Source organism: Triticum aestivum, chromosome 7A (genome assembly GCF_018294505.1).
Source record: "Triticum aestivum cultivar Chinese Spring chromosome 7A, IWGSC CS RefSeq v2.1, whole genome shotgun sequence".
In the NCBI taxonomy this organism is placed as follows: domain Eukaryota; kingdom Viridiplantae; phylum Streptophyta; class Magnoliopsida; order Poales; family Poaceae; genus Triticum; species Triticum aestivum.
Genome location: NC_057812.1, coordinates 321,166,394 through 321,180,581, shown reverse-complemented (window position 1 = coordinate 321,180,581; position 14,188 = coordinate 321,166,394).

Below are 14,188 nucleotides of genomic sequence, written 5' to 3'. Positions count from 1 at the left end.
CTGGCAACATAATGTGGTAGTAGAACTGAACTAGGCTTGTATCCATCAAACTTATAAGGTACTACTGATTAGTAACACGTGATCCTGATAGAGAGAATAGATCCTAATTCCTTAACCCCGGTGGAAGAATGGACTGACTCAGATCAGAATATCATAAGGTATAAGAAGTAAAAAGAGCCTTACGTTCCAACCCACAAACAATTCCCCTACATATAACTAAAGAATTTCTAGACTCAACATCGACCAGTTTGGCTTGGAGAACCTACAGGCAGTCCGGCTCTGATGCCAACGCTGTCAGGACCCCAACTCGATGTCACATCGATCTAGCTGGTAACACCTCATATCACTTTGCGGCCTCACGCACGGTATCCCCACGGGTGTCGTCTTACCTTTTCCCGGGACCGTTTGCGCCTTTTGGCTCACGTATATGATAGTGTCGCTAGCATCCATATGATAAAGAGCCCGGGCTGACATGACTAGTCGTAAACCCAAAGTGGCACAGGCTTACAGGGACAGGCATCCATGACCCAGCTTCGAACGTGTCGGTCATCAGCAAGTGGGTCCGGGCTGTAGCACTGGGCTAGCAGGACTCCGGTAAACCGGGCTGTAGCGGGCTAACAGGACTCCGGTACTCAAAGCGTGACATTTCCCCGAAGGGACAGACACAGGAACGAAGAAGGACACATGCCGGCCAGCCTAAGTGTTCCAGAGCAGTAGCAAGCTACCATGGCTCAGCGGTAACACTAGGAGACATTTCCCGGTAAGAGAGGCTACTAAAGATAAACAACTAGATAGTCAGATCCCACACATACCAAGCATTTCAATCATACACACAATATGCTCGATATGTGCAAATACAACGAAGCATCACAACATGACTCTATGACACAAGTACTTTATTTAAGGCTCAGGGAGCCATACATAACATTCACAAAGGTACGGGTCTCATGACCCAACATACAAGTCATACAATCATACAAGCCAGCAGCGGAAGTACATTGTCTGGGTACAGACAACTAGTAAAATAAAAGAGGCTTGGAAGCCTAACTATACTACGTGGTCCATCACAAGCTCAGGGTCACCACCTGGGTCTTTAGCCTACTCGTTGATGTCAACGTCTACATAGAACCCATCAGAAGGGGTTGCAGCGTCTTCTGTAAAAATGTAGATTATAGCAACATGAGTACAAAGGTACTCAGCAAGACTTACATCAGATCCTACATACATGCATAGTATCAAGAAGGGTTGGTGGAGTTATTGCAGCAAGCTAGCTTTGACTCTTGGCTAGACTATCCTACGATACACCAACTTGAAATGTTTTGCGCACACGAGTCCACTACTCACCACTTCAATACACTACCGAGGATCCACCTCCGTCTTCCTACGGAAGAGCCATCCTCGGCACTCACACTTATCTTGAGGCTTTTAGTAGTTTCCATTTACTTGTCTATGAACTGTATAGGCAACCAAGTAGTCCTTTACCGCGGACGCGGCTATTCGAATAGATCATGATAACCCTGCAGGGGTGTACTTCTTCATACATGTTTCCACCACTTAGCGTCTGCACACGACATGTGCTCGGCAGACTTCAAGCGAAAGCCGACGTGGGTGTAGACCACGACCTACCTAAACACTTAAGCCTCTAGTCCAGGTTTATCGCCTATTCAGGTTCCATCCGCAGGGAGTCCGGCCGAGGTTTCCCATAAGGCCCCGAACAATGTGAACAGGGTTCCCGAGATACCTAACGGGTATTCGGTACACCCGGCCACGTACCTACCGCATCACAGCCCACCCCTACGGTCAGCGCTGTCCACGGCCTCCAGTAGGCTACAAACACCAGAAACTACTTGCAACTCCTGGACAGAGAGCTAGGGTGAATAAGAAGTCGAGCGGGGTCATATTTCAGGGCCCAATGCATGGTAGTAGTTGTATCTTAAATCACACATACAGATCTCAGTGCTTAAGGTCGGCTTCAATGAAACAACCCACCATGTACTCCTACATGGCCTCTCATCGATACCTTTACCAAATCGTGTTCACCACACCACTCTCATTACCGACATAATCATTTAACTCTAGCCCATCACCCAGATGAACCAGACCTGACACGACTCTAAGCATAGCAGGCATAGCAAGGTAGGAACAACACATACACATGGCTCAATCAACTCCTACACATGCTAGTGGGTTTCATCTAGTTACTGTGGCAATGACAGGTCATGCAGAGGAAATGGGTTCAACTACCGTAGCACACAGCAGTTTGAATCGCGTTGTCTTAATGCAGTAAAAGAGAGCAGGAGCGAGAACATGGGATTGTATCGATATGATCAAATGGTTGGTTGCTTGCCTGATGGTTCGATGCTCGGATATGATTCTTCGTTAGGGTAATCACGGTACTCCTCGGAGACAGAACCTGTCGCAAAGGACATCGATACACAAGCATCACCAAACAATGTGCAACAATATGATGCATGCATGAAACATGGCAATATGAGTGTGTTGGGCTAATGCAACTAAAACCAGAGGGGTTTGAACAAATTTGAATCAAGGATTCAAATTTCAAACTCAAACATGGCCTCTTTAAGTGCTTTTCCTTATTCTGCTTAAAACATCAATTTAACTTGTTTGATCATGCATGAAAATAGTACAGATGGATAGATTGGATTTTTCTGATCATTTTTCATATATAATTTGTCCAATTTGGAGTTACAGAATAAAAGTTATGAATTTTTGAAGTTTAATTAATATTCTGGAATTTCCTGATTTAATTTAAATCCAGAAAATCAATTAATGCGTCAGCCTGACGTTAGTGTGACGTCAGCAGGTCAACGGAACAGGTCTGGGTCAAACCTGACAGTGGGTCCCGCATGTCAGGGTGATTAATTTAATTAAAAGTTAATTAAAACTAATCCTGTTTAATTAACAGGGCTGGGCCCCACCTGTCATTGACTCAGGGGAGTCAACCAGGGCCCACCCGTGGTCAAAGTCAAAGTCGGCTGCCGGCGTTTAGCCGCCGGCGAGCCCGACGCGGCGGCGGGAGTGGTTTTGGCCATTTCGGCCACCAGAGGGGCCGCGGAGACCACCGGAGTGGAGCTGAGGACGACCCGCAGCTCTTGGCAGAGTCCGTTTGGGTCGGGGTGGCCGGAGTCGACGGCGGCGAGCTCGGCTGCGGCCGCCGGGGTTCGGTCGTGCACGGGAATGGGGTTGGAGCTCGAAGTCGAGCAAAGCGAGGCGCTAGGAATGCTCTACGGGGTCTTGCGAACTTGTTGGACTCGCCGGGGTGACCAAATGGTCACCGGAGCTGCGTCGACGGCGAGCTCGGCGACGGCGGAGGTTCGGCCGTGGTGGGGAGGAGGCTATGGTGAGGGAACGAGGGGGAGAAGAGGGGGAAACGGTGGCGTAGCTCACCGCGGTTGCAGTGGGCGTCGAAGCGGGCTCGGGGACGTGCCGGAGACGACGAATTCGACGGCGACGATGATCGGAGCCGAAGAGGGGAACGGCGACGTGGCGGCGATGCAGGGCTTCCGGGGACCCGTGGAGCGGTGGGGAGGAAGAGGGAGTTGTGGCGGAGCTTCTGAGCTAGTCGGGGGGAGCGAGGGGTGGCCGGAGATGGCTGCTGTGGCGAACGGCGGCGACGGTGGTGTTCGGCCGTGAGAGAGAGAGAGCGAGGGAGAGGAAGGAAAGAGCCGGGGAGAGTGAGAGAGAGCAGGGGGGATCGGGACGGGCTGCGGGCGTCGTCCACGCGGCCAGGAGGTCGTCGGCAAGCAGGAGGTGGCCGCGCGGCCGTGCGCGCGCGAGCACACAGCAGCTTCGGGGCGAGGGGAGGAAGACGACGGAGGGCTACAGTGCTGGGCTGGGTCGGTTGCTGGCTGGGCCGGCCAGCTGGCTGGGCCGCACAGGGAGGAGCCCAGGTAAGTTTTTCCCTTTTTCTTCTGTTTTCTGTTTTATTTAATATATCTGCAACTTTGTTGAATTAAATAAAATACCTAGGCAACTTCAAAAATCACCAAACTATTCCTGGCCCATAGTTGGATTATTTCCAACATGAAACATTTTAGTTTGGAGATATTTGAGCATTTAAATATTTTATATTATTTTAAATGCCCAAATTCAAATATTTATGATTTAATTCAAAAACCCTAGGATGGCCTAGGAAAATGTGCACCATTTTTGGCAGAGGTTCTGAACCAAGACAAAAATGATGGGCATTTTAGAAGGGCATTTCAGGTTCATTGAAAAATTATTTTAGTAGCCCTAGTTGGTTTCAGAGGGGACTGGGGGTTCTGTCATCCCCATTTCAAGTTTCTGATGAATGAGTAAACATGATGCAACACTCTAATGCATGACTAGCTAGGGTGTGACATCATCGCATCGTAACTTTGCATCCGTAGCTCCATTTTGGGCATATAGCATATCAAAATGTTCATCTCAGAGAGCACATAATTTCATCTCATTGCATCATTTTCATTTGAGTTCATCTTGATGCCAGAAATTCTGTTAGAAGAGTGCTACTTGAGATAATTGTCAGATGTGCTGCTCCATTTAATTATTTGTCATTTTTGCCATGATTATTGTGTGCATGATATGCCCATGAGCTCTACATATGTTTTGTTAAGGGTTTTGCCATCTATTCAGAGGTGCAACCCATGTATTTTTGTGATGTGTGTGGTGACTAGCACAAGCTTGCAAAGTGAGGCACTTGGTAATGCTGATTTCAGGGACTTAGCATTTTCAGTAAGTCCTTGAGCTGTTTATCTCATATGGCCATATGTTCATGTTGTTTCCTAGTGATTGGTGCCTCTTTTGAGGATGATCAGTAAGGATGTTTTGTTAGTATTGTAGTGCTCTATCCATCCATGTCTTTGTTTGCAATTATTGAGCACCCTAGCTTGAGTCAATCGAGCTCTACTTTTGCTACTTCGTAAATCTGGGCAGATTGTCTACTTGTTAGCGATTTTGCCAAGGATGTTGTAGTTGATCCGTGCATGTTATGTTATTGTTCTTGCCATGTCTAGCTTGAATTTTGTGTATTCTTGGTGGATGTATGCTTAGCTTGTCATGACTTGCTCTGTAGTGAATGCATCGAGCTCGTAAACATGCCTACTTGATATCTGTTTCAGCATGCTCCAGTTTTCACTAAGTCTGAGAACTGATTATGTTTTTGCCATGTTCACATGCTTGCAATTGTATTTTCTGATCACGTTTGGCTCAAGGTCACTAAGGGACTTTTGTTAAGCTCTTTGAGTAGCTCCATGCCATGCTTTACTTTGCCATGTTCAAGTCCTGTAGTATATAGTTTTCGTGCTCCGAAGAGTGCTACCTGATCTGAAATTCCAGACAAGTGTTAATTTCACAAAGTCTGAAATCTGTTTACCATATGCATTTTTGACATGCTTGTTTGAACCTATTTATGGATGAATTGGTTGTAGCTCAGTGCTAGAGTTTTGTTAAGCATCTTGAATGCATCCCTGCCATGTATTTTGATGCCATGTTTGAATGTAGTAGCATGTTCATCTTGTTGCATTTAGATGACTACTTGCTATAAATCGCAGAACGTGGTCATATTTGAATTGCTTGCCATTTCCAAACCGTAACTCCGATTCCGGCGTTCTTTATAGCGTTTTCAAGCGACTTCATCTCATCTTTCCAGTGGCACACTTGGATTCCCAAGTTGAGGCCAGGTTCATGCATCCCTTGTCAAATCTTGCATATGCATCCCGCATCGCATCCCGCATAGCATACCATCTTTGCATCATATTGTTTGAGCTTGCATGTGGTTGATGGTGTTCCGTTTGCTTATTTGTCTTGTTTGGGTAGAGCCGGGAGACGAGTTCACTAACGAGGAGCCCGTTGAGTTTGCTTTCGAGGATCCAGTCAACTCTGACAACTTTGCAGGCAAGATGATCATACCCTCGAAATCACTACTATCTTTGCTTTGCTAGATGCTCGCTCTTTTGCTATGCCAATGCTATGATGCCTACCACTTGCTTTCAATCCTCCCAGATTGCCATGTCAAACCTCTAACCCACCATGTCCTAGCAAACTATTGATTGGCTATGTTACCGCTTTGCTCAGCCCCTCTTATAGCGTTGCTAGTTGCAGGTGAAGATTGGAGACCGTTTCTTGTTGGAACATTATTTACTTGTTGGGATATCATTATTTTATCTTGTTATCTTAATGCATCTATATACTTGGTAAAGGGTGGAAGGCTCGGCCTCTCGCCTAGTGTTTTGTTCCACTTTTGCCGCCCTAGTTTCCGTCATATCGGTGTTATGTTCCCGGATTTTTGCGTTCCTTACGCGGTTGGGTTATAATGGGAACCCCTTGATAGTTCGCCTTGATTAAAGCTTTTCGAGCAATGCCCAACCTTGGTTTTACCATTTGCCACCTAGCCTCTTTTTCCCTTGGGTTTCCGGAGCCCGAGGGTCATCTTATTTTAGCCCCCCGGGCCAGTGCTCCTCTGAGTGTTGGTCCAAACTAGAGTCCTATGCAGCGCCCCCTCGGGGAAACTCAAGGTTTGGTTTTAGTTGTATGGAGAGCTCATCTGAGTGTGCCCTGAGAACGAGATATGTGCAGCTCCTATCGGGATTTGTCGGCACATTCGGGCGGTGTTGCTGGTCTTGTTTTAACCTGTCAAAGTGTCTTGAAGAACCGAGATACCGAGTCTGATTGGAACGTCTCGGGAGGAGGTCTATTCCTTCGTTGACCGTGATAGCTTGTCATGGGCTAAGTTGGGACTCCCCTGCAGGGTTTTGAACTTTCAAAAGCCGTGCCCACGGTTATGGGCAGATGGGAATTTGTTAATGTCCGGTTGTAGATAACTTGAACCTAAACTTGGGTAATCCTTACCAATTATTTGTTCATATCCGTACCTTGTTGTTTTATTCATTTATCTCTATCTAAGTGGCTTCTCAATTTATGGAAGTGTGATAATTTACTTTGGAATTCATTCGTTAATTCTTGTTCGAATGTTAAGGCTATATGTTGCAATTTCGATCCATTGATTCAGCTTGAATATATGTCTTTCAAGATGCTAACGGATGTCATCCTCTTTAGGATGGCTCCTCCAACGCGTCAGAATCCGGAACCTCCGCCACCGCCTCCACCTCCGGAGGCATGGCCAGCTGTCATGGCGGCCACCAACGTGCATATGCTTATGCAACTCTTGCAAGAGCGCAACCAAGGAAATCAAGGCCATGGCAACAATCAAGTTCAGTTTGCTACCCTCAACCAGTTCCTCGAACACCAGCCGAAGTCTTTCAGTAACTGTGTCGAGGCCAGAGATGTTGATGATTGGCTCGTGGATATCTGCAAACATTTTGAGTGTAGCAACGTCAGGCCTGAGGACTTTGTCCAGTTTGCTTCGTTCCAACTCAAAGACCAAGCTGTTGAGTGGTATCAATAATACAAAGATTCCAGAGGAGGTCGTGTGATTACCTGGGATGATTTCCACCGAGACATCAAAGCTCACCACATTCCTCAAAGTGTTGTTGAGAGTAAGCGTGAGGAGTTCCGCAATCTGAAGCAAGCTAGTATATCTGTTTACCAATACAACATCATGTTTCATAGACTCGCTCGCTTCGCCAAACAAGACGTCCCTGATGAGAAGAGCATGATTTATCAATTCAGAGGTGGCCTTAGAGAAGATCTGCAACTAGCTCTCGTGCTTTTTGAGCCGAAACAGTATGATGAGTTCTACAACATGGCACTAAAGCAAGAGGCTGCTCAGCTCAAGTGCGATGCTTCTAAGAAGAGAGTCAGGGATGCAACTCCTTCTTCTTCTTCAACTCAAGTGGCAGCTAAGCAGCAAACGTTCTGGTTGCCTCCTCCTCCTCCATTCCGTCAGCCTTACAAGCAGAAGAGTAAAGGTGGCAATGGATCTTCCCACCCACTCAACCCAGTCTTTCAGAACAAAACTCCGTCTCATGCTGCAAGGTCAAGTGGTCCGTATCACCGTACGCTCTCAGAGGTGACGTGCAACAAGTGTCAGCAGAAGGGTCACTATTCAAACAAATGCTTCAACCAGAGGCGCCTTCCGCCTCCTCCTCCTGTGAGATCTGCCAGCAATGTTGTGGTCAAGCATAATCCCAAGTTTGCAAAGGTCAACTTGATGAATGCAGCTTAGGCAGAGGACTCTTCAGAAGTGATCATGGGTAACTTTCTAGTTAACTCTTGTAGGATCGAACGTATGTCTAGAGGGGGGTGATTAGACTTCTTGACCAAATAAAAATCTAGCCTTTTCCCATTTTTAGTTCTTGGCAGATTTTAGCTATCTTAGCACAAGTCAAGCAATCTCCACACAATTCAAGCAAGCATGCAAAAGAGTATATGAGCAGCGGAAAGTAAAGCATGCAACTTGCAAGAATGTAAAGGGAAGGGTTTGGAGGATTCAAACGCAATTGGAGACACGGATGTTTTTGTCATGGTTCCGATAGGTGGTGCTATCGTACATCCACGTTGATGGAGACTTCAACCCACGGAGGGTAACGGTTGCGCGAGTCCACAGAGGGCTCCACCCACGAAGGGTCCACGAAGAAGCAACCTTGTCTATTCCATAAGGTCGTCGCCCACGAAGGACTTGCCTCACTAGCGGTAGATCTTCACGAAGTAGGCGATCTCCTTGCCCTTACAAACTCCTTGGTTCAACTCCACAATCTTGTCGGAGGCTCCCAAGTGACACCTAGCCAATCTAGGAGACACCACTCTCCAAGAAGTAACAAATGGTGTGTTGATGATGAACTCCTTGCTCTTGTGCTTCAAATGATAGTCTCCCCAGCACTCAACTCTCTCTCGCAGGATTTGGATTTGGTGGAAAGAAGATTTGAGTGGAAAGCAACTTGGGGAAGGCTAGAGATCAAGATTCATATGGTTGGAATGGAATATCTTGACCTCAACACAAGTGTAGGTGGTTCTCTCTTAGAAAATGTGTATTGGAAGTGTAGGTATGTTCTGATGGCTCTCTCCATGAATGAAGAGTGGGTGGAGGGGTATATATAGCCTCCAAACAAAATCTAACCGTTACACACAATTTGCCAAACTCGGTGGGACTGAATGGTTAAACTCGGTCGGACCGATTCAGCAAACCTAGTGACCATTAGGATTTTCGGTGGGACTGAGATGTAACTCGGTAGGACCGATATGGTTAGGGTTAGGGCATAACGTAATCTCGGTGTGACCGATTACACAAACTCGGTGGGACCGATTTTGGTAATAATCTAACCAGAGAGTTGGTCAGGTAAACTCGGTGGGACCGATTCGGTCATCTCGGTGAGACCGAAATGTTACAAAAGGGAAACAGAGAGTTTACATTGCAATCTCGGTGGGACCGATCGCTCATCTCGTTAAGACCGAAACGTTACGAAGGGAAACAGAGAGATTACAATCCCATCTCGGTGCACCGAGATCCCTATCGGTGAGACCGATTTGCCTAGGGTTTGTGGCAGTGGCTATGACATTTGAAACTCGGTGGCGCCGGATAGAAAGAATCGGTGGGGCCGAGTTTGACTTTTGGTTTAGGTCATATGTGGATGTGGGAAGGTAATTGAGGATTTTGGAGCATATCACTAAGCATTTTGAGCAAGCAAGCCATTAAGCAACACCTCATCCCTCCTTGATAGTATTGGCTTTTCCTATAGACTCAATGTGATCTTGGATCACTAAAATATAAAATGTAGAGTCTTGAGCTTCAAGCTTGAGCCAAACTTTTTGTCCTTAGAATTTTGAGGGATCCACTTTCCTCATCCATGCCATGCCATTCATTGAGCTTTTCCTGAAATATTAATCTTCGAATAATGTTAGCTCGATGAGCTATATGTTGTTAGGAATTACCAAAACCACCCAGGGATAGTTGCACTTTCAATCTCCCCCTTTTTGGTAATTGATGACAACATATAGATCAAAGCTTCGACAAATGATAATAAGAGTGAAAGATATTGTCGCTTTGAGAGGTATGTGAAAGCAAGAGCTCCCCCTAATTTTGTGCATATCTTAAGATTTGCTTTGGACTGCAAATGCACAATGAGTTAGGATCGTGGGTTACTCTTCCATGTCACATACATCTTGGTGGAGCGCTCAAAATGATAAGAATTAAATACATGCACTCATCACCAAGCAAAGTGAATGATCATATAAGGATAAGTAAGATAATATCATCTAACAAGCATAAGTGTAGCTTATGATCAACCACATGATCATCAATGTCTCACAGATAATAGCATAGTATCTCAAGCAATCAAAAGCAACCAAAGTTCAACCAAGAAGACAAGAGAGAACAAAAGCAAACTCTCTCTCTCTCTCAAAGCCTATGATCTATACATTTTTCTCCCCCTTTGGCAACAAGTTACCAAAAAGTTCATAGAAAATGCATAGCACTAAAACGTCTCTCAGGCTTGGTCTTCAGGTGGTGGTGTCCGGAGAACGCCAAGGACGAAGGCTTCAGTTGATGTGGATGGAGCTGATGGAGTTGGTGCTGGAGCTGGTTGCGCTGAAGCTGTAGCTGGTGCAGATGAAGTGGCTCTAGTGTCTAGAACAGGCACTGCAGAAGACCTCTGAGCTCTAGGCACTCTGGCAAATGCATCTGTGGTTGTCTTGCCCTTCCTCTCCTGCATATCATCTTGAAGTTGCTCCACAACAGACTGAATCTCAGTTACCTTCACATCCAAGTCATAGAATTTTTGCTCCACGATTCTTTCCAAGCTCTCCTAGTTTTGAGTTAGGGTGTCCAACCCCTTCTCAATCCTCAGAGTGGATGCTATCAAATAACCAAGCTGGTCCTGCTTGCTTTTCAAAAAGTACTCAGATTCCTCCTCTTGAGTTGGCATTTTGGCAGCCTTCTCTTTCTTTGCTTTCTCCTTCTTCTCTTGAGCTTGTACTGATGATGGTTCATTCTCATTCATCACAACTTGATTGTCCTCGAAGTCTGGGTAGATAGGCAAGTGTTCCTTATCCAACAGGTATGTTCCTGTGCCCATCTTTGAGTTTATCAACTCCTGAATTTGTGGGGCATATCCACAACTTCTTTTCTGGTCAGCTGCAGTCCTCTTGATAGTCTCAACTATAAGGCTCATGACCTTGAACTTCTGTGGCACATCAAATATATGTAGCAAGTTAATTGCATGGCCTCTGATCATTCTGTGATCACCAGACTTGGGCAAGAGAGTGTGCCTAAGGATCCAATTGATTGTAGGCAGCCCTGACAGCAAGTGTTTTACTAACCCAAACTGGTGAGTCTCAAGATCATCTTCAGGAATCTCCTTGTACATGTTTGCCATAGAGTTGTGATCCATCTTCTTCTTGGCATAGACATCCAAGTCATCTTCTTCTTCCTTAGGAACATTAATCAGATTTTCCCATTCCTCAATAGTTGAGTGGTACCTTGTACCTTCAAACATCCATACTATCCTGCCATCTGGATAGAAGTGTGCTGTGGAGTAGAATTGCATTATGAGCTCCTCATTCCACTTTGTGAGATTCTACCCAACAAAGTCTGCAACTCCACAAGCACTGAAGCTGTAAAACACACCAGGATAGTGTTCCTCATTTTCCTTGATATACTTCCAGTCGACCCACCTCATTTCACACACTATAGGCTTCTTGTCCAACAACATTGTCTCATAGAAGTCCTGTTGTTCCTTTGTGTGGAACCTGTAATCAACAGCAGTCCTTCTCCTGGTAGCATATGGACCTGTCTCTCTCCATAGCCTCAACCCTGAGTCTCTCCTGATCTTCATATTCTCAGCCACAGGATGAGCATCATTGTGGTCTGGAATCTTGTATTTGAGCTTTCTCAGAACTTGTCCTTCATCATCTTCATCAGCAGCAACTTCAGGCACTGGGGCCTTGTTCTTCTCAGCAGCTGGTATACTCCTAGTATTCCTCTTAGGTGCACTCTTGGGCTTGGAAGCTGCTTTGGGTGCTTCTTTGGGCTTTGATGTTGCAGCCCCTGACTTTATAGCATCACCCATCAGCTTCTGGGACTTAGGTGCTGGTGCAGCAACCTCTTATTCCTCTTCCTCTTCAGAATCTCTCACGATTGAGGATCTCCCAAGCACTCTAGCAGTGGTCTTTTTGATTCTCTCCTTCCTCTTCTTCCCTTCTGCAGCAGCCTCTTTGGGTTCAGATCCCAAAGGGACTTGAGTAGATGCTCTGGCCTTAGACATTGGAATTCTCTTTGCAGGAATCTTTTGCTTCATGCCTGGCTTGGTGGCAGCAGCAGTGCTATATTCCTTCTTAACCACTTTCTTCTTGGAAGTGGCCTCATCCTCAACTGTCACATAGTCTTCATCCTCAGATTCAGAGGTCTTCTTCTTTCTGGCCCTGGTGGCAGCTTTGGGTAAGTTGCTTGGGGTGCTCCTGCTACCATCATCTGAACTGCTATAGGGACTAGTGCCCTCACTCAGGTGAACCTTCTCCTCTGACCTATTCTGGCTGTCACTCTGATCAGACATATTGCAAACACTGACAGCAGACCCTGTGAATAGATATATATGAGATAGAGTGGATGAGCATCAAAAAATGCAGAGGTTTTTGCAAAAGAATGAGTCAAAAACTTAGTTTTAGTTTTCCACAGAAAGCATTTCAGATCAACCGATTTGTAAACTCGGGGATACCGAAGCAGCTGTTGGAACCTAAACTAGTGAACTCGGTCAGACCGAGTCACAGTTCGGTGGCACCGAGACTGCTAGGGTTTCACAAAGTCCTGAACTCGGTCACACTGATTTGCAATTCTCGGTCAGACCGAAAATTACATGTGCAATGGCCTGAGCCGAATCGGTGGTACCGAGTTCCACAACTCGGTGGGTCCGAGATGGTTTCGGCGGAAACCTAACCCTAAATTTTCAATTCAACTCTAATCTACGGAGTGTTTTGACTCGATAAGATCATTTCAATCGTGGCAAGATTCATGATGAACACAATGTGCTAGGAATCGGACGGGGATAGCACTGTGATCGAGTCCATACCTTAGTTCGGTGATGAACTCGCTACGGCGGCAACGACGGGGAAGAATTCCATTGACGGCGGTGGAGACCAGCGACAGGAGGTGGCTGGCGACGAGGAGGACGATTCGGAGACCCAGGAGGCAGAGCGAGCTATGTGCGGGCGAAGGGGTTTCAGAGAAATTTCCAAAAAAAATCCCGTGAGTATATATAGCCCGACCCTGTCGGTGTGACCGAGCGGAACAACTCGGTGGCACCGAGATTCATAACTCCAAGCAGTTACTGAAACTCGGTGTGACCGAAAGGTTCAAATCGGTTGCACCAAGATTGAAAACCTAGATCGACTTAGTGATCTCGGTATGACCGAAATGGATGAATTGGTCAGACCGAAATGCACAAAGAAGTTTTGGAAGTTTAAGTCTATGATGAATCGGGGACTCCGAGTGCTCCTCACACAGAGTGGTTCGAATCGGACTTGATCAAATTTTGTGATGTAGCATGAATAGAGTTTGAGACGAGAAAAGCATAGATAGCTAGAGAGGGTTCTTAGGCATTCTGGTCCATCCACTTGGCAAAAGAAAAGAAAACCAATCAATCAAAACAACAAGTGGATATCCTCGAATGAGTAAAATATGCAATCAACATGCTCACACAATAAAATGGCAATTGAAATATGTGGCAAAGCATGCACAACCAATTCTAGCATCTATCAAGCAATTTGCGATGACTAGGTCATCTATATATGAGTATATTGACTTAGGAGTCAAATGAGAACATTTGATAATAGGTCATACTCATCGTTTAAGCACAAGTGGGGTTACCACTTTTACATAAAGCATTGTTGTGTTCACACCCTTAGAGTTGCTTTAGCTCAATTCTTAGAGTAAAGCTCCCCCTAGTGTGAGATCCCCCCTAAGAGGGATGAACTAACCTTGGGTTTTGTCGATGATGACTTCATGTAGATGTTGAAGATGTGGATGCTCAATGTTGATGTAGATCATTTGGAGCTATCCATTGGAGTGAGTTGCACTTTCAATACCTACACGGGTTAGCCCCACAAGGAACAAACAAGGATATCCATAGACATAGAGTGATGCACACACAAGATGATGCCTATGAAAGCTTTTAGGTTACCTTGTCCCTTGTCTTACCAACAAGAGGGTTTGTGACTCCTTGAACTAGTGCAAGATGTGGAAGTTGATTGCACTTGTTCTTGCCAAGATGATAAGAGTGAAGTATGTTGGCGGAGTCAC